The sequence below is a fragment of the Heloderma suspectum genome, chromosome 4 (genome assembly GCF_057233095.1).
Source record: "Heloderma suspectum isolate Gila_16-S chromosome 4, 16-S_ref, whole genome shotgun sequence".
NCBI lineage: Eukaryota > Metazoa > Chordata > Lepidosauria > Squamata > Helodermatidae > Heloderma > Heloderma suspectum.
The window spans coordinates 107,797,733-107,824,437 of record NC_139461.1 but is presented as its reverse complement, the minus strand read 5'-3'; the positions used below and the strand labels follow the sequence as shown (position 1 = coordinate 107,824,437).

General features: G+C 44.5%; 1 protein-coding gene across 2 annotated transcripts in view; it reads right to left on the bottom strand.

Annotated features, from left to right (window-relative positions):
• Positions 1-26,705, bottom strand: part of GFOD1 (Gfo/Idh/MocA-like oxidoreductase domain containing 1) — a 95,171-nt gene that overhangs the window by 28,480 nt on the left and 39,986 nt on the right. The window lies entirely within an intron of this gene.

Below are 26,705 nucleotides of genomic sequence, written 5' to 3'. Positions count from 1 at the left end.
TTGATTTTCACACTAGCTGCAGCTAACTCCTCTGAGCGATGTCTTGGTAACGGAGAAGCTCTGCACCAAAGATAAATACTCTGTGTTCAGTGGCATGAGAAAGCCTCACACGTGTCAATTATCTTAACAAGACAGAAGAAACAAGCACCAGGAAACCACAGAAGCATCTTGGAGCTCGGATCAGAACTGCCGACCATCAAACAATAAAGCTGTGCACTTCTCCCTGCTTATCACTTATTAAACTATTTGGGTCAGAAGCCAGGTGATACGAAATGAAATGGCCTTAAAAACAGAACAAAACGTTGTCCATAATAACATAAGACAGCAGGAATTCCTGCTAACCACAGAAAGGGTCACTTAATTCAAAGTCAAATTGATTTTTACATATTAGTTGCTGTAGCAAAGCATTCCTTTGCAGCTCTCACAGAAGGTACTTAGGCTTACTGCTCCTACTGACCTTCGGTTAAAAACAAAAAGATTATTTCATGTGTTTTACATAGTTCTGCTTGGTGCAGAAAACAATCCTAAATTCCAGAATAATCCATTCAAGAGGATGTGAAGCCCCGTACCCATGTCTTTTTTCACACACACAGCTTGATCTCCAGTATACTGACTCAGAACAGAAGTTAGCCTCGCTAAATTCAATGAGACTTACTCCCAAGTAACAATGCATAGCACTTTGAGCATAATCCAGCCAAAATATATTTCTGCCAATGAGGATAACACTTCATGCATCTGATGAAGTAGACTCTGGTCCAAAAAAGCTTAGGGCATTATAAATATGTTAGTCTTTAAGGTGTCACAACAGACTCTTTGTGTCTTTAATCCAGAAAAAGTAAACCCTGAGCAAAAGGGTCTTGGGGAAGACAGATGGGCACTCTGACAACCTCTCTGAGCATCCTATCAGGTCTGTTGCCAGGGCTGCTCTGGTGAGTCATGGGATGAGGGATGAGAGTCAGGAACCCCAGCGGGCTTGGGATCGGGTTCATTTGGACCTCAATTGAGGCATCCCTAGATGGGACTGCTCAGGTTGCTGTGGGAGTAGGGTTTGCTGAGGAATCCCAACCTTTTCCTCTTCCAAAGAGGTCTCCCGTGGACTTGGGTCAGCCAAGGCTTAGTTGCAACCAACCAACTTTTACAGGATTGTGCCCTTTGTCTATGCTTTTCTAGAGTTGGCTGGTTTGTGTTTGGAAATTATTTCAGCCCAGTATAGTTCACAAAAACATGTTCATGTATCTCTTCAATGTTCCATGAAATTATCATAAAACTGCCTAGAGGGATTTAGTATATGCCACTCCTAGGGAAGCGGCTGTTTTCAATAATTAACCTTTGTACACTATAAATTACTTGCATATCCTTCCTATACCTCAAACAGCCTGCAGATACTAATTGCTTCTTATAATTACTTCATCTCTAAAATATTAAATACTGAAACAGAGCCAGGAACATAATGATGCTGTTAAGAGATCTCTATTGCTCAGAATAGACCCGATTCTTCCTGTTCTACCATTCTTCCCTTCTACATTCTTCAGGGGCATTTCTAATTGATTTGAATTGAACTCTCCCAGAACACAACTGGAAATGGAATCCAAATCTGGGATATAAAGGCACCAACTGCTTATCATATTTATTTAGAAATGGGGGAATGCAAACTTATGATTTTATTTATTTATTTATTATTAAATTTATTAATTGCCCATCTGGCTGGTCACCCAGCCACTCTGGGCGATGTACAGCGTATAATGAAACAGTTTAAAACAATAAAATTCTACAATAAAAACATTTTCTAAAATACCCTAACCCACCCCAAATGCCTGCCTGAACAACCACGTTTTTAATGCACGGCAGAAGCTCATTAAAGAGGGGGCATGGCGGAGTTCCCTAGGGAGGGAATTCCACAAAGTGGGGGCCACCACAGAAAAGGCCCGCTCCCTCGTCCCCACCAGTCTAGCTGTCCTGGCTGATGGGACAGAGAGAAGGCCATCCGAGGCTGATCTTGTTAAGCAGCCTGTCTGGTGTTGCTGGAGGCGCTCCTTAAGATAGGCTGGGCCAGAACCATATAGGGTTTTAAAGGTCAAAACCAACACCTTGAATTTGGCCCGGAAAACAACTGGTAACCAGTGCAACTCCTTCAGCACTGGAGTGATGTGATCTCGCCGGCGGCTGCCTTTAATCAGGTGAGCCTCCGCATTCTGTACCAGCTGCAGCTTCCGAACCGTCTTCAAGAGTAACCCCACGTAGAGCGCATTACAGTAGTCTAAACGAGAGGAGACCAGGGCATGTACTACCAATCGGAGCAGATGGTTGGGAAGGACGGGGCGCAGCCGCCATTTCAGATGGAGTTGATACAGCACTGTCCAGCTCACAGCTGACACCTGAGCCTCCATGGACAGCTGGGAGTCCAAAATGACCCCCAGGCTGTGGACCTGGTCTTTCAAGGGTAGCCGTACCCCATTCAACACCAGGTCAACATCCCCCAGCCTCCTCTTGTCTCCCACCAAAAGTACCTCAGTCTTGTCAGGGTTCAGCTTCAGCTTATTCCTCCCCATCCAGCCACTCACCGTCTCCAGATATTTGGACAGGGATTCTACGGCCAACCTTGGTGAAGATTTGAACGAGAGGTAGAGCTGCGTGTCATCCGCATATTGATGACACCGCACCCCAGACCTCCTGATGATAGCCCCCAGCAGCTTCACATAGATGTTAAATAGCATCGGGGAGAGGATCGAACCCTGTGGCATCCCACGAGTGGCCACGGGTCCGAAACCTCTTCTCCCAGTGCTACCCTCTGGTACCTGACGGAGAGGAAGGACCAGAACCACTGCAATATGGTGTCTCCAATGCCCAACCCCTCCAGGCGGTCCAGGAGGATAACTGTGGTCAACGGTATCAAAAGCCACTGAGAGGTCGAGGAGAACAAGGAAGGAGCATTCACCCCTATCCACAGCCCTCCTCATATCATCCACCAAGGCGACCAAGGCCGTTTCTGTCCCATGCCCAAGCCTGAAGCCCGACTGAAATGGGTCTAGATAATCAGTTTCTTCCAAGTGTGCCTTCAACTGCATCGCCACCACCCGCTCAATCACCTTGCCCAAAAATGGCAGATTTGAGACTGGGCGAAAATTGTTCAGAACTTGAGGATCCAAGGAGGGCTTCTTTAAGAGCGGTCTTATCACTGCCTCCTTGAGGGCTGATGGCATCACTCCCTCCTCAAGGGAGGTGTTCACCACTGCCCTGATCCCCTCACCCAGTCTCTCTCTGCAGCCCATATGAGCCAAGATGGGCAAGGATCAAGTAAGCAGGTGGTCGGCCTTACAGATGAAAGCACCTTGTCCACTTCATCAGGAGGAAGAAGCTGGAACCGATCCCACCAAACTGTTTGCCACAGGCCGCCTCTTGCTCACTAACTGTATCCACAACATGCGGAGTAACACTCCTAATCAGATCAATTTTATCTGCAAAGTGCCTTGCCAAGGCCTCACAGGAGGCCTTAGAATGCTCCAGTGGTTAAGGAGCCATAGGACCGACCAGGCTCCGGACCACTTGGAACAGCCTCCTGGGACAGCACTCTGCAGACACGATAGAGGCAGCATAATATTCCTTTTTTGCTGCCTTCACTGCCATGTGATAGGCTGAAGATACAGCTTTAGCCCATGTCTGATCGTCTTTGGAGCGAGACTTCCGCCACCGGCGCTCTAGCCGTCTCACCTCCTGTTTCAGAGCTCGTAACCACAGATTAAACCATGGTGCAGACCGAGCCCTGTTCAGGGGGAGAGAGTGTTTCGGAGCCACCTGATCTAATGCCCCAGTGATTGCGGCATTCCAGCCATCCACCAGGGTCTCGACCGAGTGGCCATTGGCGTGCTCCAGAGAATCCCCAAGTGCGTTCAAGAATCCATTCGGATCCATAAGACGCCTGGAGCAGACCATTTTAATGGGTCCACCACCCCTTCAGAGGGGTTGTGGAACCGAGAAGTCTAATGTCACCAGATAGTGATCTGACCATGACAAGGGGGTGGTGGATGTACCCCCGACTTCCAGATCACTCCCCACTTCTCCAGAAACAAACACAAGGTCTAGTGCATGACCGACTATATGGGTGGGCCCAATTGGAATATGGTGCAGCTCCCAGGAAACCATGGTCTCCATGAAGTCCTGAGATGCCCCCGTGAGGATGGCCTCTGAATGTACGTTGAAGTCCCCCAACACCAATAAGTTAGGGGACTGTACACGCACATCAGAGACCACCTCAAGCACCTCGGCCAGGGAGTCAGTCATGCAGCGGGGTGGACGGTACATGAGCAGAATCCCCAGACTGCCCTTCAGGCCCAACCTCCAATACATGCACTCAGCCACCTTGGTCTCCCGGAGAGGGGGTCTGGTGAAGACCAAGGACTCTCAGTAGATAACAGCTACTCCCCCTCCCCGATCCCCAGCCCTCGGCTGCTGTGCATACGAAAATCCAGCTGGACACATGGCCGCCAGAGTTGGAGCAGCGGCCTCGGCCAGCCAGGTCTCCGTAATACATGCCAGGTCTGCACCCTCATCCAGGATCATGTCATGGATGAGGGATGTTTTCTGGGTAACAGACCTGGCATTGCAGAGCAGCAGACGAAGGCCAGAAGATGGAGTCACGCCTCCCCCAGCCATCCTTTGGCTCTGGACAGGCCCGGAGCAGGGGACAGATACTACACATCTCTCCCTTGTTCCCCTTACCTGGCATGGCCTGCCCCCAGCACTCCGCGAGCGCCTGCTGCCCAGCCTCGGTATGTTCTGGCCCCCAACAGTCCCCCCACTACCTCCATCAGGTGGACACATGCCCCCTCGCTCCCGCCTATCAGGCAGGCTACCCACCCCTAAAAACACAACAAAATCCCCCAGAAATTAAAAAAAACAAAAACAAAACAAAAAAACAATTAAAAATCCCCTTAAAAATAATGTCAGTCAGGAGTCCACAGTAGTGACAGTGGTGGTGGCAGCAGAGCAGCAGGCACACCTCTTCCCCAATGGTGGCAGCTTTTCCTGCAGGCCCTGGCTCTCCCAGGCCACCTCAGCCAGCCAGCTTATGTAGCCCCTCCAGGAAGGGGCAGGTGGAAGCAGCACAGCTGGCTCAGTACCTGGGAGCCTGGTCCTGCAGGGACTGGCGGTCTGCCAGGCAGAAGTCCTCAGGGAGGCCTGGTGTTGGTGGTGGCCGCAGCAGCGGAAGCAGGCCCAGCAGCAGGCCCAGCAGCAGCAGGCCCGCCTCTTCCCCAATGGTGGCAGCTTCTCCTGCAGGCCCTGGCTCCTGATGCAAAATACTTTCAGGTTGCAATCCTACACACACTTACCTGAGCATATGTTCCACTGAATTCAATGGTATTTACTTCAGAGTGGACAAACAATTCTAATAAGCAGAACTTGGGACTTGAGTAATTCAATATTTATTCACAATGTCCACTTCTCACAACTTCGGATATGCTGTTCTGCGGCCTTGTACAACCCAGATGGCCTCTTTTTGGCCACCCTAGGTTATCCAGGGCAGCAACAGGAGGTGACAGAGGAAGCCAACTGTTACCTGGGCTGCTAGTAACAGCCACATCTTCCTTAGGATTGGAGATCCCAGGCTTTCAAATGAAGTTATTTGCCTTTAATGTGTATGCAGCAGGAAGGAGGTGCATATCATTCCGGAACTTTAGTGCACTGATGCATTCATTACATGTGCAAGGCCCCTTGTCCATTCCATTCCATCTCCAGTTAGAAGATTTCTTATTGTGACAAATAACCAAGTAGCAGTGAAGAATCTGAAACAGCTGACATTTCAACTATACAAGCCACTCAAGCCATTGATCTGACTTACTATAAGGCAGGTCTCTACATCCAATTATCAGCTGTTAAAAGCATAGGAATACTCTTTGGGTCAAAAACACTGACAAGCACTTGTTCATACACTTGCTCATACTGCCTCAACTCATGCTCATTTCGTGACCATTTTTCTAGGTTCTTCTAGGTTTGAGCTTGGATTCATCTGATTTAACAATGATGTGAATAAACTGAGAATTTACAGCAAGCTTTTAAAAAATTATTCTTGCAGAGATGCAGTGAAAACACAACTCAGGAATGCAGCAAACTATCTTGGCTATAGACATGAAATTATGGATCAGTGTACACTGTGTGTGAACACATCAACAGTGGAGCTTCTTTCTCCCCCTAACAATCGCTTTCCCCACTGCACTATGATTTTATAAGACACTTTTGACATTCCAAGAAGTTTGGGAGGTGGGAACTGGAAATACTCAGGAGCTCCACTGTGCTTGGGCAGTGAATACATCTAGGGCGGCTTTTGAGGTGGCAGCCATGTGCATTTTGAAGGCAGGACATATAGCTCTGGTAGCTTTAATTTCAAGTGTAGAAATATACTATGTGACAGGCTCAAGGTCACATGGACATCTGTTGCAGAGATAAATACTCAAGCAAGCCGTTCTATTATTCTATTCTACAATAGCATGCTACTCTAACAGGGCCTCCTCTCTTGGTAAGAGAACAAAATACGTATTTACCAGCTACACAAAACATACGATATAACCTGTTTTCAGCTTTTGCTTCCAGCAATAGCCCTGTTCAGATGTTCTAGTCATCACATGATTAGAATTGTCGAAAGAGGGGAGAACGTCACTGAGTTGTTTCTGCTTTGTCCCCTCCCTCCCCCCGCTGCCTTAGGTAGGTCCAATCCTGTTGGCACATACCACCTGAGTTTGCTATTAGAAGGAGTGATAGTATCCTATAGTGACATACTATGCATTTAGTGATTCCTCAGGAAAAAATGAGCAGGACAAGCTTCTGCTGCTCAACACTATGTCTATCTTCTTAAAGCAGCAGTTCCTTTCCTCCAGTAGCGGCTAATCTCCCCCTTACTGGGCAAAGGAGGCCATTTTAAAAAAATAAAATTTGCTGTAGAAAGGATGAAACCTGTGTGGCAATGTACATTTCAATTTTAGACCTACAAATTAATTAGGGTGCGTATGAAAGTGAACTTTATTCTGTTGTTACAATTTTAGTTTAATAAACAGTCAATTAAATCAAGTCAAATTTGCAGCCTAAAGAACAGCCAGCCTTAACTGTGGTATGTCTAAGTAGGCTTGCCTTGATTTCTATTTTCACCCAGACCTAAAATCAGTCACAGAAATGAAAATCCAATATACATTCTAACAGTTATAATAAGACCAGAACTAGAGATGACAACCAGTATGGCATTGCCAACAATGTGGCAGGCAATAATGCAGAATAGGACATGACGTGATAAAAGGAGGGGCACACTAAATATAGGGTGCTTTTTCTTCGCTTTTACAATAATGCCATGTTTATCATATCGAGCTCCAGCCCCAAATGTAACAAATTCACCTTCCACATAGCTTAATTTACACATGAAACATGCCCAAGTCTTGAAACAGATCCACAAATATTTCTAAGTACAATGGTGACTATTAAAATGGCCAAACAAGAAGCACAATCAATGATCAGGAACATTTAACACAGAGCAATATTCTATTTTACTGAAGAGAACAGGCTGTTTCACGTATTGGCAGTGGTTCTCCCAGAGGCACTTTCCATTATCTGCTTATCAATCAACAGACTATCTGGGCAAAAGAAAGGTATTTATTTGAGACTTACAAATGTGAGGCAAGTCCAGCACTAGAACAGAAGTAAAAAATTATTGCATGTCTTTCCAAGCACCAGCTATCTGCGCACGCGCACACACACACACACACACACACAGAATGCATGAGCGTGCCATTTTGAGCTAGCAATTATTTGACTTTCTATTAAATGTATAACATATTCTGCCCTTGCTATTTTGCAGATGAGCTGCAGGAAGTTTATTGCTGAAGAAGCTATTTTAAATGCAGAATCCTGGCTTGCATTCTCCTCTCTGAACATATCTAATAACAAGAACGATTTTGAATGGTGCCTGTACAAAGTAGGATATGTCTACATTATTTGGACATCTGGAGGACTTGAGAGACTTCAGAAACAGAGAGATTATAAATACCGATTATGTAGAGAGAAACCAAACTTTTGGCACTCAGAATATGTAAAAAATTGGCCAGGAGAAATGGACGTAGCTGGAAGTACAAAAGTATCTACAGAAATTATTCTCCAAACACTACAGCCTTTTACAGACCCTCTATTTTCGCTCACAATTTCCCATGCTACCCCTGCCTGCATTGTTTCTCCCTTCTCTTCATTTGTTACGCTTGATTCCTCTCCTCCCCCTTTTGTTGACTCCCACACTGTCCAGTGTAAGCTCCTTGGGGCAGGAAAACCTAATACTGTTAAAAACATAATACTACCTTCCCCAATCTGGTGCCCTCCAAATACTTTATACTATAATTCCCCAAATTCCTTGACATTAGGCATGCCGGCTGGGGCTGATGGATCTTGAAGTCCAAAACATCTGGAGGGCGCCAAGACTGCATACATGAAGGAATTCTGAATGTGAACTTGAATCCAATGTCAGTTTCAGGGCTTGACAGGAGCCATGGACAGCACCACCTGAATCCTGGAAAGTTTTCCAGTTTTCCAGCCCAGGGGCCCCTCTGTCAGTTGTTGAAACAAAACTGGGGAGCTGGAGCCAAAGACAAGCTAACATGCAGCAGACTGACTGTTCTGTTGATCAGAACAGACAACAGGTTCCGGGTATAAATATCAGGCCTGGCCTAGCCACAGGCTTCATACTTCTTGCCAACTGCAGGGGTCAACATTGCATACTCCTATAAATTTCTGTACCTGAGAAGGACTTTGACACCTAAGAATCTACAATCCTGGGAAGCTTATGACAGTAGGCCTCTGTCTGATGAGGTTCCTGGTTCAAGACATGGAGTCCTTACAACACAATTAATCAGACTGCTTGGTTGTTTTATGACTGACTTGCCGAAACATGCATTGACAGGAAACAACTGGCTCCCAGTTTTGTTTGATGAATTCTGCTGGCACAGGTTACCGTCTATTCAGATTTATAACAGCAGGGTGGATTTGTTTGTTTTTGAGCCACTTGGCCGTTTTGTTTCTAGCCCAGCTTCAAGGGTAACAAGTGCAGAGAGACTGGGGGCACTTTAAAAACCAACAGTTTTACTGTAGCACGAATGTTCACCAACTAGAGTCCACTTCATGAGATGCACAAAGTATTATCCTGAGTTAGCAAATACATACAGGTATTGTTGTTTATTTGGTCAGTCGCTTCCGACTCTTTGTGACTTCATGGACCAGCCCACGCCAGAGCTTCCTGTCGACCATTGCCACCCCCAGCTCCCCCAAGGTCGAGTCCGTCACCTCCAGAATATCATCCATCCACCTTGCCCTTGATCGGCCCCTCTTCCTTTTGCCTTCCACTTTCCCTATCATCAGCAGCTTCTCTAGGGTATCCTGTCTTCTCATTATGTGGCCAAAGTACTTCAGTTTTGCCTTTAATATCATTCCCTCAAGTGAACAGTCTGGCTTTATTTCCTGGAGTATGGACTGGTTTGATCTTCTTGCAGTCCAAGGCACTCTCAGGATTTTCCTCCAGCACCACAGTTCAAATGCATCTACCTTCCTTCACTCAGCCTTCCTTATGGTCCAGCTCTCGCAGCCATAGGTTACTACGGGAAATACCATTGCTTGAACTATGCAGACCTTTGTTGTCAGTGTGATGTCTCTGCTCTTAACTATTTTATCAAGATTTGTCATTGCTGTCCTCCCAAGAAGTAAACGTCTTCTGATTTCCTGGCTGTAGTCAGCGTCTGCAGTAATCTTTGCGCCTAGAAAGACAAAGTCTGTCACTGCCTCCATGTTTTCTCCCTCTATTTGCCAGTTATCAATTAAGCTGGTTGCCATAATCTTGGTTTTTTTGAAGTTTAACTGCAACCCAGCTTTGCACTTTCTTCTTTCACCTTCGTCATGAGGTTCCTCAGCTCCTCCTCGCTTTCAGCCATCAAAGTGATATCATCTGCATATCTGAGATCGTTAATGTTTCTTCCAGAGATTTTAACTCCAGCCTTGGCTTCATCAAGCCCAGCACGTCGCATGATGTGTTCTGCGTACGGGTTGAATAGGTAGGGTGAGAGTATACAGCCCTGCCGTACTCCTTTCCCAATCTTAAACCAGTCCGTTGTTCCGTGATCTGTTCTTACCGTTGCTACTTGGTTGTTATACAGATTCCTCCGGAGACTGACAAGATGACTTGGTATCCCCATACCACCAAGAACTTGCCACAATTTGTTATGATCCACACAAAGGCTTTAGAATAGTCAATAAAACAGAAATAGATGTTTCTCTGAAACTCCCTGGCTTTCTCCATTATCCAGCAGATATTGGCAATTTGGTCTCTAGTTCCTCTGCCTTTTCTAAACCCAGCTTGTACATCTGGCAATTCTCATTTATTATTTTATTTATTTATTTATTTATTTATTTATTTCATTTCTATACCGCCCAATAGCCGAAGCTCTCTGGGCGGTTCACAAAAATTAAAACCAAACAACACACAATAAAACAATTTAAAATATATAGAACATTAAAACCACAATATAACAATACAACCACAATAAAACCTAGCAGCAGTGCAGGAGTTTAAAATACAGATTTAAAACAGCAAAGATAAAAATTTAGAAAGCTAAAATGCTAAAATGCCTGGGAAAATAAAAAGGTCTTCACCTGGCGCCGAAAGGAATACAATGTAGGCGCCAGGCGAACCTCACTAGGGAGCTCATTCCAGAGCCGGGGTACCACAACAGAAAAAGCCCTCCTCCTAGTAGCCACCCGCCTCACTTCCTTTGGCAGGGGCTCACGGAGAAGGGCCGCTGATGATGATCTTAAGGTCCGGGCAGGCACATATGGGAGGAGGTGATCCTTCAGGTAACCTGGCCCCAAGCCGTTAAGGGCTTTGAATGTTAACACCAGCACTTTGAATTGGGCCCAGAAATGGACTGGCAGCCAGTGCAGCTGGAAAAGTACTGGCGTAATATGAGCTCGCAGGCCAGTCCCTGTTAACAATCTTGCTGCCCTATTTTGGACCAGCTGAAGTTTCTGGACCGTTTTCAAAGGCAGCCCCACGTATAACGCATTGCAGTAATCCAGACGAGAAGTTATCAGAGCATGGATAACCGTAGCTAGGCTATCTCTGTCCAGATAAGGACGTAGTTGGTATACCAGCCTAAACTGATAAAAAGTGCTCCGTGCCACTGAGTTCACCTGTGCCTCAAGTGACAGTTCTGGATCCAAGAGCACCCCCAAACTACGAACCTGATCCTTTAGGGGGAGTGCAACCCTCTCCAGAACAGGTTGAATATCACCTAGCCGGGCAGACGAACCACCCACTAACAGTACCTCCGTCTTGTCTGGATTGAGTTTCAGTTTATTGGCCCTCATCCAGTCCATTACCATGCCCAGGCACTGATTCAGAACAGCCACTGCCTCACCTGGTTTTGATGAGAAAGAGAGGTAGAGCTGGGTGTCATCCGCATATTGATGGCACCTCAGCCCACACCTCCGGATAACCTCCCCCAGCGGTTTCATGTAGATGTTAAACAGCATGGGGGATAAAATAGAGCCCTGTGGAACCCTGTGGCACAATTGCCATGGCACAGAGCAATAATCCCCCATTCTGGTTGCAGTTAACTCATTCCATGAATTGCTGGAGTCTACCTTGCAAGATCTTGGGCATTACCTTACTGGCATGTGAAATAAGTGCCACTGTTCGATAGTTTGAACATCCTTTGGTGCTTCCTTTTTTTGGTATGGGGATATAGGTTGATTTTTTCCAATCTGTTGGCCATTCTTGTGTTTTCCAAATTGGCTGGCATATGGCATGCATCACCTTGACAGCATCATCTTGCAAGAATTTAAACAGTTCAGCTGGGATACCGTCATCTCCTGCTGCCTTGTTATGAGCAATGCTTCTTAAGGCCCATTCAACCTCACTCTTCAGGATGTCTGGCTCTAGTTCACTGACCACACTGTCAAATCTATCCCCGATATTATTATCCTTCCCATACAGATCTTCCGTATCTTCTTGCCACCTTTTCCTGATCTCTTCTGCTTCTGTTAGGTCCTTGCCATCTTTGTTTTTGATCATACCCATTTTTGCCTGGAATTTACCTCCGATGTTTCTAATTTTCTGGAAGAGGTCTCTTGTCCTTCCTATTCTATTATCTTCTTCCGCTTCCGCCAACTGCTTGTTTAAAAATAATTCCTTATCTCTTCTGGCTAACCTCTGGAATTTTGCATTTAATTGGGCATATCTCCCCCTATCACTGTTGCCTTTTGCTTTCCTTCTTTCTTGGGCTGCTTCCACTGTCTCAGCAGACAGCCATCTTGCCTTCTTGGTTTTCTTTTTCTTTGGGACGTTGTTTGTTGCCGCCTCCTGAACAATGTTGCGAACTTCTGTCCATAGTTCTTCTGGGATCCTATCTACTAAATCTAGTCCCTTAAATCTATTCTTCACCTCCACTGCATATTCATTAGGAATATTAGTGAGCTCATAGCTAACTGATCTGTGGGTCTTCCCTATTATCTTTAGTCTGATTCTAAATTGTGCAATAAGAAGTTCGTGATCTGAACTACAATCAGCTCCAGCTCTTGTTTTTACCGACTGCATAGATGTCCGCCACCTTTGGCTACAAAGGATGTAGTCAATCTGATTTCGGTGTCGACTGGTGAAGTCCATGCATAAAGTTGTCTCTTAGGTTGTTGGAAGAGAGTGTTTGTTATGCACAGTGAGTTGTCCTGGCAAAATTCTATCAGCCTATGTCCCGCTTCATTTTGTTCTCCCACACCATGCTTGCCTGTAATTCCAGGTGTCGTTTGACTACCTACCTTAGCATTCCAGTCTCCTGTAATGAAAATAACATCTTTTTTTGGCATACTATCCAGTAGGTGCTGCAGATCCTCATAGAACTGATCTACTTCTGCTTCTTCAGCATCTGTGGTTGGGGCGTATATTTGGATCACTGTGATGTTAAGTGGCTTACCCTGAATTCGAATTGAGATCATTCTGTCATTTTTTGGATTGTATCCAAGCACTGCTTTAGCCACTTTATTGTTAATTATGAAGGCTACTCCATTTCTTCTGTGGTCCTCTTGTCCACAGTAGTAGATCTGGTGGTCATTTGATGTGAAGTGGCCCATTCCAGTCCATTTCAGTTCACCGACACCCAAAATGTCTATATTTAATCTTGCCATCTCCCCAGTAACCACATCCAATTTGCCCTGGCTCATAGATCTTACATTCCAGGTTCCTATGGTGTGTTGATCTTTAGAACATCGGATTCGTCGTTCACCACCAGCACCGTCTGCCGCTAGCCGTCCTTTTGGCTTTGAGTTAGCTGCGTCATCACATCTGGGGCTAGTTGAACTTATCCTCTGTTCCTCCCCAGTAGCATTTTGACCATCTTCTGACCTGGGAGTCCCATCTTCCGATGGTATACCGACATATCTCTGGTTGTACTGATCCATTTAGTTTTCATGGCAAGAATACTGGGGTGGGTTGCCGTTTCCTTCCCCAGGGATCGTATTTAGCCTGACCTCTCTGCCATGACCTTCTCGTGTTGGGTGTCCCTTCACGGTTTAGCTCATGACATCACTGAGGTGCTCAAGCTCCAGCACCACGACAAGGTAACAATCTCCTTTGCTGAAGACATACAGGTATACAGGGAGGAAATGTAAACACTGGGACCTAGAAGCTGTAAAAGGACAGTTCTGTGACATTTCTATGTAAAAATCAAGATTATACAAGGTAACCACAGTGACCATACATAACAGTAGCAGTGGGTGATTATAATTAAAGATTGTGTTATCGCCAGTTACTGCTGTTGTGAACGGTCACTGTGCCTCTCTTGTATACATTTGAGCTTTGCGTAGAGTTGAAACAGACTGTACCTCTTTCATGGCCTTTTGTCCCCAATGTTTAGTTTTTCTCTCTGTACCTATGTACATGTATGCACACACATGGCTATCAAGAAAAAAACCCTGTATATATTTACCAGGGCTGGCCCAGACATTTTGCTGCTTGAAGCAAAAGTCACAGTGTTCATCCCTGCCCTGCCCCCACATTTCCCATACAGAAGACAACTGGATTTGCAGCTGAATTTTACTTCAGCACTGGTGACGGGGCAGCATCCTCTACCACACCTGACCTGAGGGCAACAGGCTAGTTTAGGAAGTTCAGGACGGGTTGTGTGGCACACACAGCTCTACCCTCCATGGGAGGAGAATACCCTAGGGGGCTTAGGAGGAATGGCTTAGGGATCTGCCACTGCTGCCCCCCTTTCCAACATCTGCTGTCTGAGGCAGTTACCTCACTCTGCCTTATAGTAGGGCCAGCCCTGATATTTACTGAGGATAACAATCCATACACCTGATGAAATAGGCTTGATTCCACAAAAGCTTTAGCCACAATAGAACTGTTCATCTGTAAGGCAGGGCTGGGGTACTTTTTTCTGTTAAGGGCCTGCTTTCTCTTGGAGGAAATCTGAGGGGGTTCGACAGCGAATTCCACAGGTCAGATTCTTTGAAATCCAAGTTCATTTTAGTACATCTCAAATTTCTCCAGCATCCCTACTTCCACATCCAATGGGCTGCTGCAGGCAGGACACATCATTCTTGCAAGAGGTCAGAACTGATACCTTCTAGAGGGCTTTTGAAATTAGGCCAGAGTACATGAAGCCCAATAGCTGTAAGTTGCCCACCCCTGTTTTAAGGTGTCACAGGCATGTGTGTGTGTGTGTGTGTGTGTGTTTACTGTAACAGACTAACTAGGCTACTCCTCTGAAAATGGAACAAAACAGTAGCCTTATCATTGCATTTATTTACATTAATATGTTTATGCAAATAAGCAGAGAACAGGTTTTCTTTTTTCATCTACAAAGAGTGGCAACCCAATGCAAGAAGGACAACCCATAATTAGACACTGGGATGAAAGCCAAAAGATTAACTGAAATCCCTTCATACACACGCACACGCACACACGCATCATGGTTTAAGCAAATCTGACTTTGAGAAACCCGGGACTTTTACAATCTAGGGAGCCAATCTAAGCAAAGTTAAATACTCTTGATGGGTAAGTTAGCTAAATGCTGTGCAGTGCAATCTTCAACACATTTACTCAGAAGAAAGTTCCTCTAATCCCAATGGGACCTCATCCCTGGTAAGGGTGCAGAGGATTGTAGTCTAACCCTCTCTCCAATTAAAATCAATGGGACTTTACAGCATGTCTAATCAGAAGTAATTTCCACTGAGTTCAATGGGGATTACTCCCAGCTAAATGGGAACAGGATTGCAGGGTAAAATGCTTAACGCCGGCTGGGTTGTGCTTAAATGTTTCTAGATAACTCAGTAGAGCTGAGAAAATGTTCTATATATTTTAAAACTGTTTTATTGTGTGACGTTTGGTTTTAATTTTTGTGAACCGCCCAGAGAGCTTCGGCTATTGGGCGGTATAGAAATGAAATAAATAAATAAATAACAGCCTGTGTGACAGGAAGTGTCATAAATTAATTTTACTTCAGCATGCACGTAAAACTCATGGCCTGCTCTCAGGATGATTGTTTTCGCCATGTGTACCAGCTTAGTGCAAAAAGCTCCTCCACAGTTCAATGAGCACAAAGTAAAACAAAGCTAACAGCACAGAAAATGTTCTGGAGTTGACAAGAGTACAGTATGTCTCTCTGGCTCATCAAGGCTTGTACTAAAGTGTATTCCAATAAAACAAAGGGGTTTCTTTAAAAGCGTTCTGTAATGGCAAAGCAGGTTGTGTTTATTTTTTAATATAGTAATAAGGAGTTAGGAACTCAGAATTACACACACACACACACACACACATATAAATATAAATATAAAGGTAAAGGTGTCCCCAACCACTCGTGTCTGACTCTAGGGTGTGGTGCTCATCTCCATTTCTAAGCCGAAGAGCCAGAGCTGTCCGAAGACGCTTCCGTGGTCATGTGGCCGGCATGACTGAACACCAAGGTGCACGGAACGCTGTTACCTTTCCCGCCAAAGCGGTACCTATTTATCTACTTGCAATTTCTTGCTTTTGAACTGCTAGGTTGGCAGAAGCTGGGACTGAAGACGGGAGCTCACTCCGTCACGCAGCACTTGGGTCTCGAACTGCTGTCCTGCCCACCTTCCAGTCTGCAGTTCAGCGTCTTAACCACTAGTTTGTACCACAGTAAAAGCTAAAGCAAATTGTGAAAAGCGACTGCAAATGTACATTTGCACTGCCATATGAAGTCACCCATAAAATGGTAAATATATTAGTACCAATCCTGTCCTCTCTGTCAGGCTTTAAAACAGATATTAACCTATCCAAGACACCTTGCAGTAGGAGTTCCTATTCCTCATCCCCTCCCCCCTTTTTTTCTTTGTTTTGCACCACCATCCGTCTAATCACTCTGTTTAATGAGAAAAGGAGAACACACATATCTCATTAGCATACTGAAGAGGTCAGAGCTAAAAATTCACACACTGCTGTTTGTTAATCACATGGTTCAATTGCTAAAGGGAGGGTGGAGCTGTGCTAATCTAAAAATGGACTTCAAAGGAGGAGAGTGGCTAGACTTTTCACATTATTATTCCTAGAGGCAGGGCTAGCCCAAGACCATTTGGCCATCTCAAGGAGCTGAACCATAAGATCTGAGAGGTGTATACTCCAGCACCTTCAGTCACATATAAAAGGCACTTGGAGCACACTTCTTGGATTGTGGCCTGCTTGGTTGGCACCCCTACAAACATTACTGCCTCAAGCAACCAGACTCACTGGCTCAATTCCTACTTGTCATGGAACTGTAAAACTTTAATTACAGTGTGTGGGAGGGAGGGGGGATTTGGGGTTCCAATGGGAGGCTTTTTAAAAGCCTAACTGCTGTGTGAGGGGGTGGTTTGGGGGGGTCACAGTGCAAGAAGAGGGGAAGGTTAACTCTTCCCTCCCCCACTGCAACCTCCTCAAATCCCCCCTCCCCACTGCAACTGGTTCCAATGGGAGTCTTTTTTCAAGCAAAGATGAGGGGGGTCACAGACTGACCTGCAAGCTGCCAAATCACCACCCGTTTTAAAGGCACAGAAGCCCTGAAAGGTGAAAGTTGGCAGCCTTTGTAATGCATTGCAAAAGGTCCTCCCCTTCAGAATTGCTAACATAATGCCAGTGAGGAACAAAACCATAGGCTGGGACATAAGCTTAACAAGTATCACTTCACACTATTCTCCACCTCAAGCCAAGACAGCTTCCTAAGAGGCAAGTGCATTGCCCAAAATTAGGTCATCTTTTGCAGACTGCCAAGCCTATTGTTTCCTAAAGTAAATGCATATTATCCTTAACAGGCAATTCTTCATCCTGAAATCAATGGCTCTAAAGCTGTGAGAGGAAAGACAGTCTCTCAAGGCCTCTGAAGAAAAAGGGTAGACACCTTTTCTATTCTTCTGTTTCCAGCAAGACTTCCCCCATCTGCAGCGATCCTCAGCCACTTTAATCAGTAACTGCTCAATTAAGTCCACAGAAATAATATATATTTTTATTATAAGGAATATTACAAAAATTCAAGACATACTATGGTGAAAATGCCCTCAACACCCTGAGGGCATGTTCATCATAGTATGTCTTGATTTTTTGTAATATTCCTTATAATAAAAATATTATTAGTTGAATGGTTTTGATTTTCTGTTTTTGACTACAATATATAAGTGCCCACTATAACCAAGGGCAGTTTAAGGAAGCTCCACTGTACCACTGAATAATAAATTAAATACCTAAAATGTTCCTTAGTCCAGACATATGATCTGTTAGTCATATCTCAACAGATCATAATGCATATTCCTTATTAAGTAACCTTCAATGTACAAGGAATCCAAAAAATATGCCTACAGCCTAGCCTCAATGAACCATTTGGTTATCCGGTGCTAGGGTATTGCGGAGGTACCAAAGCTCAGTGGGTAGAGCACATGCTTTGCATGCAGAAAGTCCCAGGTTTGATTCCCAGTAGGGCAGAAAAAAACCCTTACCTGCAACCTTGGAGAGCTGCTGCCAGTCAGGGTCAACAATACTGGGCTAGATAACCTGATGGCCTGACTCAGTATAAGGCAGCTTCCTATGTAGGATAGAGGGAGGATGTGGGTGCCAAACATTTATTGATTTTATTTTTACATTTATATCCTACCTTTCTTCCATCATGGCACTCAAGGTGGCTACATGGAATTCCCAGGTGGTCTCCCCTCCAAGCAGTGACCAGACCCAGACCTGCTTAGCTTCAGCAAGGTGGCTGCCTCATGTGCCTTGGACCCATACCATTTTCATGGGTCAGCATTTGAATCTATATTTTAAAGACTGCCACACACATCTATCTCACAAATATTAGGATTTTCAGAACCAAAGCCCACAATATCTACTCAGTTGCTTTCACTGGTGCACATCTAATATATACGGTTGGAAGGGATGTTCCAGCATTAAATGCAAATGTGATATATGCAAAGCATGGGCACTGGCATCCTACCAGTTGGAAGGCAAGTCTCATCATCAAAGGCAAATGAAGTAGATGTGTTGAGCAAACAGGTACACTTCAGAGAATATGGCATTCTTAGCACAACAGGGCAGATCTCTATTCTGAGCAAACAGCATTGTATGTTACCTTGGGCTGGATCCAGAGCAGCATTTAGCAGAGTTCCACTCATTTTGGAGGAAGAGGTGCAGAGAAGTGATTTTTGTGATTCCTCCTTCCACCTGCAGCCCGCTGTGCCTCCTGACAAGGGGACCCTCCAGAGCAGCCTGAGAGGTGACTGGGGGGCTGCAGGCAGAAGGGGGAATTGCAAAGATCACCTTCCCCACCACCTTCCTCCATGCTGATTATCTTCCTAAATAGAAGGAGCCCTGTTGTTCATGGAATGAACATAAGAAGAGCAAGAACATAAGAAGAACTGTGCTGGATCAGAGCAAGGGGCCCATCTCATCCAGCATTCTGTTCACACAGTGGTCAACCAGCTCTCTGTGGAAAACCCAGAAGTAGGACATGCGTGCAAGAACACCCTCCTTAACGACTGATCTGGATCCAATCCATTGTACCTAGCACATTTTCAGCACATGCTGCCAAACATTCTATAATACAAACGGCTTGCTAATGAGACAGCTGTATGTGAGGGCCAATCCATATCTGTCCCTCGGCATTTCTTGATGTGACAAACTGCACGGGCTCTCTAAAAAGGAGCCTCAAAGGCCATGTGTATGTGACTAATATCTGAACAAGGTTTTGCGCAACCACTCCCCCACCATGAGGCTGCCATGTCTTTACGCTGCCATTCAGAAGGAAGAACAAATGTTTTAGCTTAAAAATATATGCTAATGTTAAACCAGCTACATCTGAGCAGCCGCTTATTTCCCTGGCCCCCAGAGGCTGAGAGAAATATCGCTCTCTTCAAAGACAAGAGCTAGTGCCAGGCTGAAAGCAACAGAATGCATCATTCAACAAAGCAATGTTCAGTCATGGCTATTGTCTACCTTCCAAACATGGCTACAATCAACGGACATAGCTCAAACCAGCTGCATCCTGTAGGCTCAACGAGAAAATGGCACCAAGTATACCTTCATCATTTAGGAACAAAGCAGATTGATTTGTCTGAAAACACTCCTTTATTCTTTCTTACATATTGCAGCAGCATGAATATGGAGTGTAATGGATGCAGAAATCGTATTAGACTGCAAACATGGTCTAAGCAAGGACAGGTGAGAACAGCATACCAATTAGGACAGAAGTATTCTCAAGGAAACATTTCAGAATTAATTAATTTATACTTTTAATGTGTACCTCGCAGAAGTGTTTCAGATAAAAGACTGTGAAAACACACACACGCACAGAAATCAGCCTGTTAAAAAAAGTCAAGTGGAATAGAACTGCATGGGCTTGTTTGCCTGGGTTTTAAAATTCATAACCTCATGGAAGACAACAGCCAATGTAGCCCTTGAATTACAGATTTATTGTTTTTCTTGATACCAGCTTTTAATATTTGTTATTATAGGTATGGCATAGAGATGAAAGAGGTTTGTATAACAAGTTTCAATATTCAACCCCACCCATGTAAGCTCATAGGAATACTACAAATAGTACTTGATTACGGATTTCTTGCTGGCTACAGTATTTATTATATATCACGGACACTTGAAGTTAGAAATTGTGTGATTAGGCCACTAACTAACTGAAGTGACTATATATATTTGCATTAGCAACTAATGTTTCTTTATAGACAATGGAGAATGAGTTATCATTATTATGCCTGGTGAACTTTATGTTTTCCTCAGATTACTTACGTTAGGAGGTTTTTTTGGGGGGGTGTATACAAATTATTTGATTAGTGAATTTGAACAGTGTTGTGTACCAAAGACATGAACAGTGTTATGTACCAATCAAGCAAAGCAGGTATCTCTAATAGTCCCCTGGAGAATATTTCAGTTCAAACATATTATCATCCAATATACGAATAGCAAACTCATTCTCTGAATGGCTGTCCTTATGTAGCCAAAACAACCACATCCACACACAAGAAAGAGATAATCAACAAGTTTGGGAGAAACCCAAGGTTTGCAGAGGTATAAAAAATCTTTTTAAAAAAGGAGCCCTACCCAAAATAGTCCATGAAGACTGAACATGCTTAGAGCTTTTCTACATGAGACTGTTAATCAGCTTTTAATCCGTTGTATCTCAGTTTTGTCGCAGAATTGATTCTGAGCACTACACAAGGAGTGTTTCCTTTCCTGCTTTCTATTACATAACCTCTAGGTGGCACTGTCATATAGTGGAGTAGCACAAATACACAAGAGGAAATCATACTTTGTTTCACTTTCCTAATTAAATGCCGCATTTTTCCTGCTCTAAAAAATTTGCCAAAAGTGCTGGTTAGAGACAGAAGCAAAACTGGAGGGTCCAACATCATCTAAAGAACCCATAAACAACAGTGAGTAGGGACTAACAAGCACAAAATAAATGCTTCTTATAGAAAAGCCCACTGTTGGGTGGCGGGGAGCCAGGTTGGGAAACGGAATTGAGTATCTTGGAAGATAACATGGCTGGTACCTTTAACAGGAGCACTCCAATCTGCAACATTTTGTAGCAGGTCTCACTTATTTCCTCTAATAGTAAATTCAGATGGCTGATTAGCTATCAGTTTGGAAGTGTAACACAGCCACTCAAAAATAAGGTAGTGGGACTCTCATGGGGCTCTCTAGATATGCAGAAGATGTTGTATTTTTCTGCCCAAACCCAGCCTGATAGGTGAGCTTCTGGGATATATGGAAAGTTGAGGTTTCAGTTGAGGGGGGGGGGAGAAAATCGGAGGGGGGGGAAGCAGAGAATGGGTTTACCCAAGCTCCTAACACCTTGTAATAAGAATCTTAGAGGAGGAGAGATTAGGATAGGGTTGGATGAATGCCATGAGATAAAAATCACAATCCTATTCTCCCTGCACTATACAGGGATGTTTTAGGTGGAAGGAAAGGGAAAAGGGCACCTTTTCCCCTTCCACTCTTCAGAATCCCTCCCTGCCACATTATATAAAAACTCAGCCAGCCCCAAATCTGAGCCCTCTGGCACTAGCACAGCAGGGAAGGCCTATATAGAGGATGTGGGAAAGAAAAAATGTGTGTTTGGGCTTCATCCTGTGAAGCCTGAATGGGACTACAAGCTTCTTGTTCAGGTTGGCTGGAGACCTGAACAGGAGCACTCCTCTTAGGGGTGGCCAGGTGGGAATGCAATGCAACATTTTGTTATAGGTCCCATGTGTCGAACTTACTAACAAAGGGCACAAGATTACTGGACTATTTCAGTCACACTTTTCAACACACAATTGTTAGCAATAGAACATTTGGTTCTAGGATTGCCTATCTGAAAAATGTTTTGTATCAGAAATAACAAAAACACTGAAACAGGAAAAGAAGGGGTGTTAAAATATTATTAAAAACCGTCTGCCATCCAGTATACTGTAACATGGCACTGAGCCCAGAAGCACTGACCTTTACAGATACTGTGTCTGTTAGCCAAGCCAGTAGTTGTGGCAGTTCTTGGAACATACCTCCTTCTCCTTGTTAATCTTATCAAATCCAAAATACTTCATATGAGCAGGAGGGGATGAAAGACTGAAACCCACAGTTACAAAGCATACCCCTGGATGAAAAATGCATGAGTTGAAGAAGAAATTTTCTTGATAACATATGATCAATTGTTGACAAAGGAACATATTAGAGACATTAGGAAAAGCAACGCTATTTGCGTTGCCCTTATTTTCGCCATAGTCTACGTAAATCTTTACGTAGACTACAGCGACCAAATAAGGAATGCGAATGGTAGCTCCCTATGGGGGCCGCCATTATCCGTACGCGCTTTTTTTTTTTTTAAGTCACCCGTGATAGGCTACATGACGATTGACGTAGCCTATCACGGCTGACTTTGCAAATCTAGCCGTGATAGGCTACGTTAATCGTCACGTAGCCTATCAGGGGGCGTTTTTTTTTTCTTCTTTTATTGCAATGGCGGCGGCGGCAGCCGGTCGAAAGATCGGCTGCCGCTCCCGCCCCGCTCGAACACCCGCCGAACCGCCGGCCGGACCCGCCGCCGGGAGGGACATTCGGCGAAGGTAAGTCCCGTCCGGGGGGGGGGGCGGGGGGGTTTGGAGGATTTCTCCCCGAAACTTGTTCGGGGGGCCGAACACGTTGGCGCTTGGCCCCCCGAAGTTTCGGGGAGAAATTCTCCGCCATCCCTAGTTACAATATATCCCAATCTTAGTCCAGCTTTACAACAACCCCGGAAAGTGCATTAGGTCACTTCCCTGTTTCAAGTAGCTATAGAAGCAATACTGAACAGCAGTGCGGCAGAGAACACAGTCCAAGGGAATGAGGAAACAAAGATTTGGAAGAACATGATTTAGACATGTGATGTACAACTACAGAGATGAAGAGCAGGTACTCCAAAGAGGAAAAACATCTTTCTTTCATATTGGTTTATTTATTACATTTAAATCCAGCCTTTTTTTCCTCCTTAGGGAACCCAAGGCAGTGTGCATAATCCTCCTCCTCTCTATTTTATCCTCACAACAACCCTGTGAGGTAGGTTGGACTGAGAGTCTGTGACTGGCCCAAAGTCACCCAGTGAGCTTCCATGGCCGAGTGGGGACTAGAACCCAGATCTCCTGACTCCCAGTCCAACACTCTAGCCACCACGCCACACTGACTCACTGGTTCAGCTCATAATAAATCTAAATGTCTTTGCCATTTGCTCTCTTTGCTGATTCCAACTGGTTTGGGGATAGGTGCCCTATATGTGTAGGGTGCAGGTATCTGAGCTATGATTCAGAATATTGATCGCTTGCAATGTGCTACATCTGGAAGCATGTTTTTATAAAAATTCTGAGTCTGACAGCCTCTGTCTTGCCTTGTTAGCATCCTGTCCCAATAGTAGAAAATATGTATAGTTTTACCACTACCTACAGAATTATTTGCTTAAAAACCAGCACACAGTGACAATCTTCTTGTTTCCCATATTTCATTCCATAAGCTTTAGAAGAAATGATATTATCATCTCACAGTGCGGTTTTCCTGAGCAGAGTTATTTTAGTCTCAACCTTCTCTGCTTGTTATCAAGTGAGAAAAACACACAGGAAAAAATGATCAAAGGTGAGTTTATTTCACACACTTGTTATTAAAGTCGCAGGATATTTTTTGAGTGTGCATTAAAAAATAAAAAAGCACTGCATTTGTACCCTTCCAATGCTCTGTGATAGCTTTGACTGTTCTCTGCCATCTGGCTTTCCTGAAAATGGGAGAGAATGTAATGAAATAAATCAAAAGTTTTGTAGACCTGAACCATGCCCTGAGCCAGTTCTGATCACATTGTTTTAAACATGTGAGCCATGTTAACAGTAGTTGCAAACCTGAACGTGCTCCTCTGGGAAGAACGTTCTGAGGAAGATTGCTTTGCAACCCATTTCAAATCACATGTGTTCATCCTATATTTCAATCCAGGTTTCTCAATTAATGAGCTCAGCCTCCAAAAGGAGATACAGCTAATTGTTAAGGCGGGAAATGTATTCATGCTAGACAAAAAAACAACAACAAAAAACACCACCACAGCTCACCTAATTGTGGGATTGCCTAGTTTTTGTGTATGTCTCAGCTGAGGCAGAAGGAGAACCTCATAAACTGTTGCTTCTTCTTTATTTCCTTATGATGTTTATATGCTGCTCTATAACAAAAACGTTCTCAAGGCAGCCCACACAATAAAGCAGGTCAAAAAATAGATTAAAAATGACAATAAATACAATAAAGATTTAAAAGGTCTCACAATAATAGGCCGCGGTGGCTTAGTGGTTAAGACGCTGAACTGCAGACTGGAAGGTCGGCAGGTCAGCAGTTCAAGACCCGAGTGCTGCGTGACGGAGTGAGCTCCCGTCTTCAGTCCCAGCTTCTGCCAACCTAGCAGTTTGAAAGCAAGAAATTGCAAGTAGATAAATAGGTACCGCCTCGGCGGGGAAGGTAACAGCGTTCCGTGCACCTCGGTGTTCAGTCATGCCGGCCACATGACCACGGAAGTGTCTTCGGACAGCGCTGGCTCTTCGGCTTAGAAACGGGGATGAGTACCGCACCCTAGAGTCGGACACGACTTTACCTTTTAAACTTGTGGTGTCCCGTTTATGGCATGCTCTCACCAAGAAAAATCGCCTGCTGCCTACACTGCTTTCATTTCAGCACCAGGCAAAGACCTTTCTTTTCCCCCCAAGTAATTTAGGTTGTATGGCTGTTATTAAATATTTTATATTGTTTTCCTGTGGTGTCTGTTGCTTTTGTATTGTATTTTATTCTATTAGATTTATCTAATATGCCCAGCAAACTGTTGCTATTGGGTGGATTTGAAATATAATTAATTGATTGATTGACTGATTGATTGATTAATTGATTAAATGCCCAGAAGAGACTTCGTGCCAAAAAGATAACAGTGAGGTTGCCAGGTAAGCTTTCTTGGGGAGGGCATTATATCAGCAGGGTGCCACAACTGAGAAGGCCCTCTCTCTTGTAGCTACCTGCCTAACTTTATTCACACAATGCACCCGGAAGAGGGCGTCCAAAGATGACCTAAGGTTTTGAGCAGGTACATATGGGAAGAAACATTTGTTTAGATACTCTGGCCCCAAGCTGCTAGGGGTTTTAAGGTCAACACCTTAAATTAAGCCTGGAAATGGACTAGAACTCAGTGCAGCTGATGATGCACTGGTGTCATATGATCGCATCAACCAGTCCATTGGTAGCCTAATAGCTCTATTTTGGACTAAGTGAAGTTTCCAAATTGTTTTCAAAGATAGCCAGCCCCACATACAATGCACTGCAGTAATACAACTGAGAGGATACCGAAGCATTGATAACTGTCACCAGGCTATCCCTGTCTAGATAGGGTCGCAGCTGGTAAAGCTGTTAAAAGGCGCTCCTAACTGCCAAGGTCACCTGTGCTTCAAGAGATAGTAAGGAATACCCCTTAGAGATTTTATTATGTTTAGCTGGATATAAGTATCACAAATAAAATAAATAAAAAATAGTAATGGATCCAGGGATGTCCCTAAACTACACACCTGATCCTTCAGGGGAAATATAATCCTCTCCAGAACAGGGTCAACACTGCTCAACTGCACAGACAAACCACCCGCTAAAAGTACCTCTGACTTGTCTGGAATGAGCTTGTTTATTGGCTCTCATCCAGTTCAGAAACCTGCTCAGGCACTGATTCAGAATATCCACTGCCTCACCTGGGTTATATGAAAAAGAGAGGTAGATAGGTTCATCTCCATATTGTTAACACCTCAGCGTACATGACCAGATAACCTCCCTCAGCAGTCGCTCATGTATGCGTGCAATAACATGGGGCACAGAATTGAGCTCTATGGAGCTCAACTGAGTCACCACACAAGCAGTAGTACAAATCCAGTGCCAGGGACCTTCCAACTTCATAGGGCTCCATCTTTGATAAAAAATAGACCTCTAAACCCATTGAGGCCACCATCATATCCTTCTCTTAAATCAATTGAGGCAAAAGGCCCAGGCAGTCATGAACCTTTCCTGGGAGAATAAAGACCAGATTGGGGGGACAGCCTACATCTACAGTCACCTCTACTATTTCTGTGTCATTCCAGGAACAACTAGAAAAAGGACTCAGGCAGCTGTGAAGAATTACTCAACAGGTTTCATGGAGAAGAAGGGGGGGGTGAAAAGGAAAAAGGCAACAGTGATGCTAGGGAAAGAACAGAAAAATATGATGAGGGCAGTCCCCAGTCCACCTGCATTCTGCCCCTCTCTCCTCACATATTTCTTGCTAGGCCAGCAGTTGTATTGGTTTATTTTTTAATTTGTTTAAAAAGGAACAATTCCCCCACCCACATTTTTTCTTTGCCTAGTTTTTCTCTCCCCTGGGTCTTTCCCTTGAAGGGCCTTAAAGCAAGGGTGCGGAACCTTAGGCCCAGGGGCCAAATCCAGCCTTCCAGGGTTCCCAATCAGGCCTTCTGGAATTATTCAGAAGGCCAGGCCTCCTTCCTTTGGCCCCACTCCTTTCCCCTACCAACTAATTGTTTCATGGTTTCACAGCTTTTGTTCAGTTTCCCCCCATTCTAAAAGGCTGAAATGCCTCTCCTAAGTCTTGCTTATTGGCAGGAAGAACTTCAAGCTAAAGTATATTGGTATTTTTTGG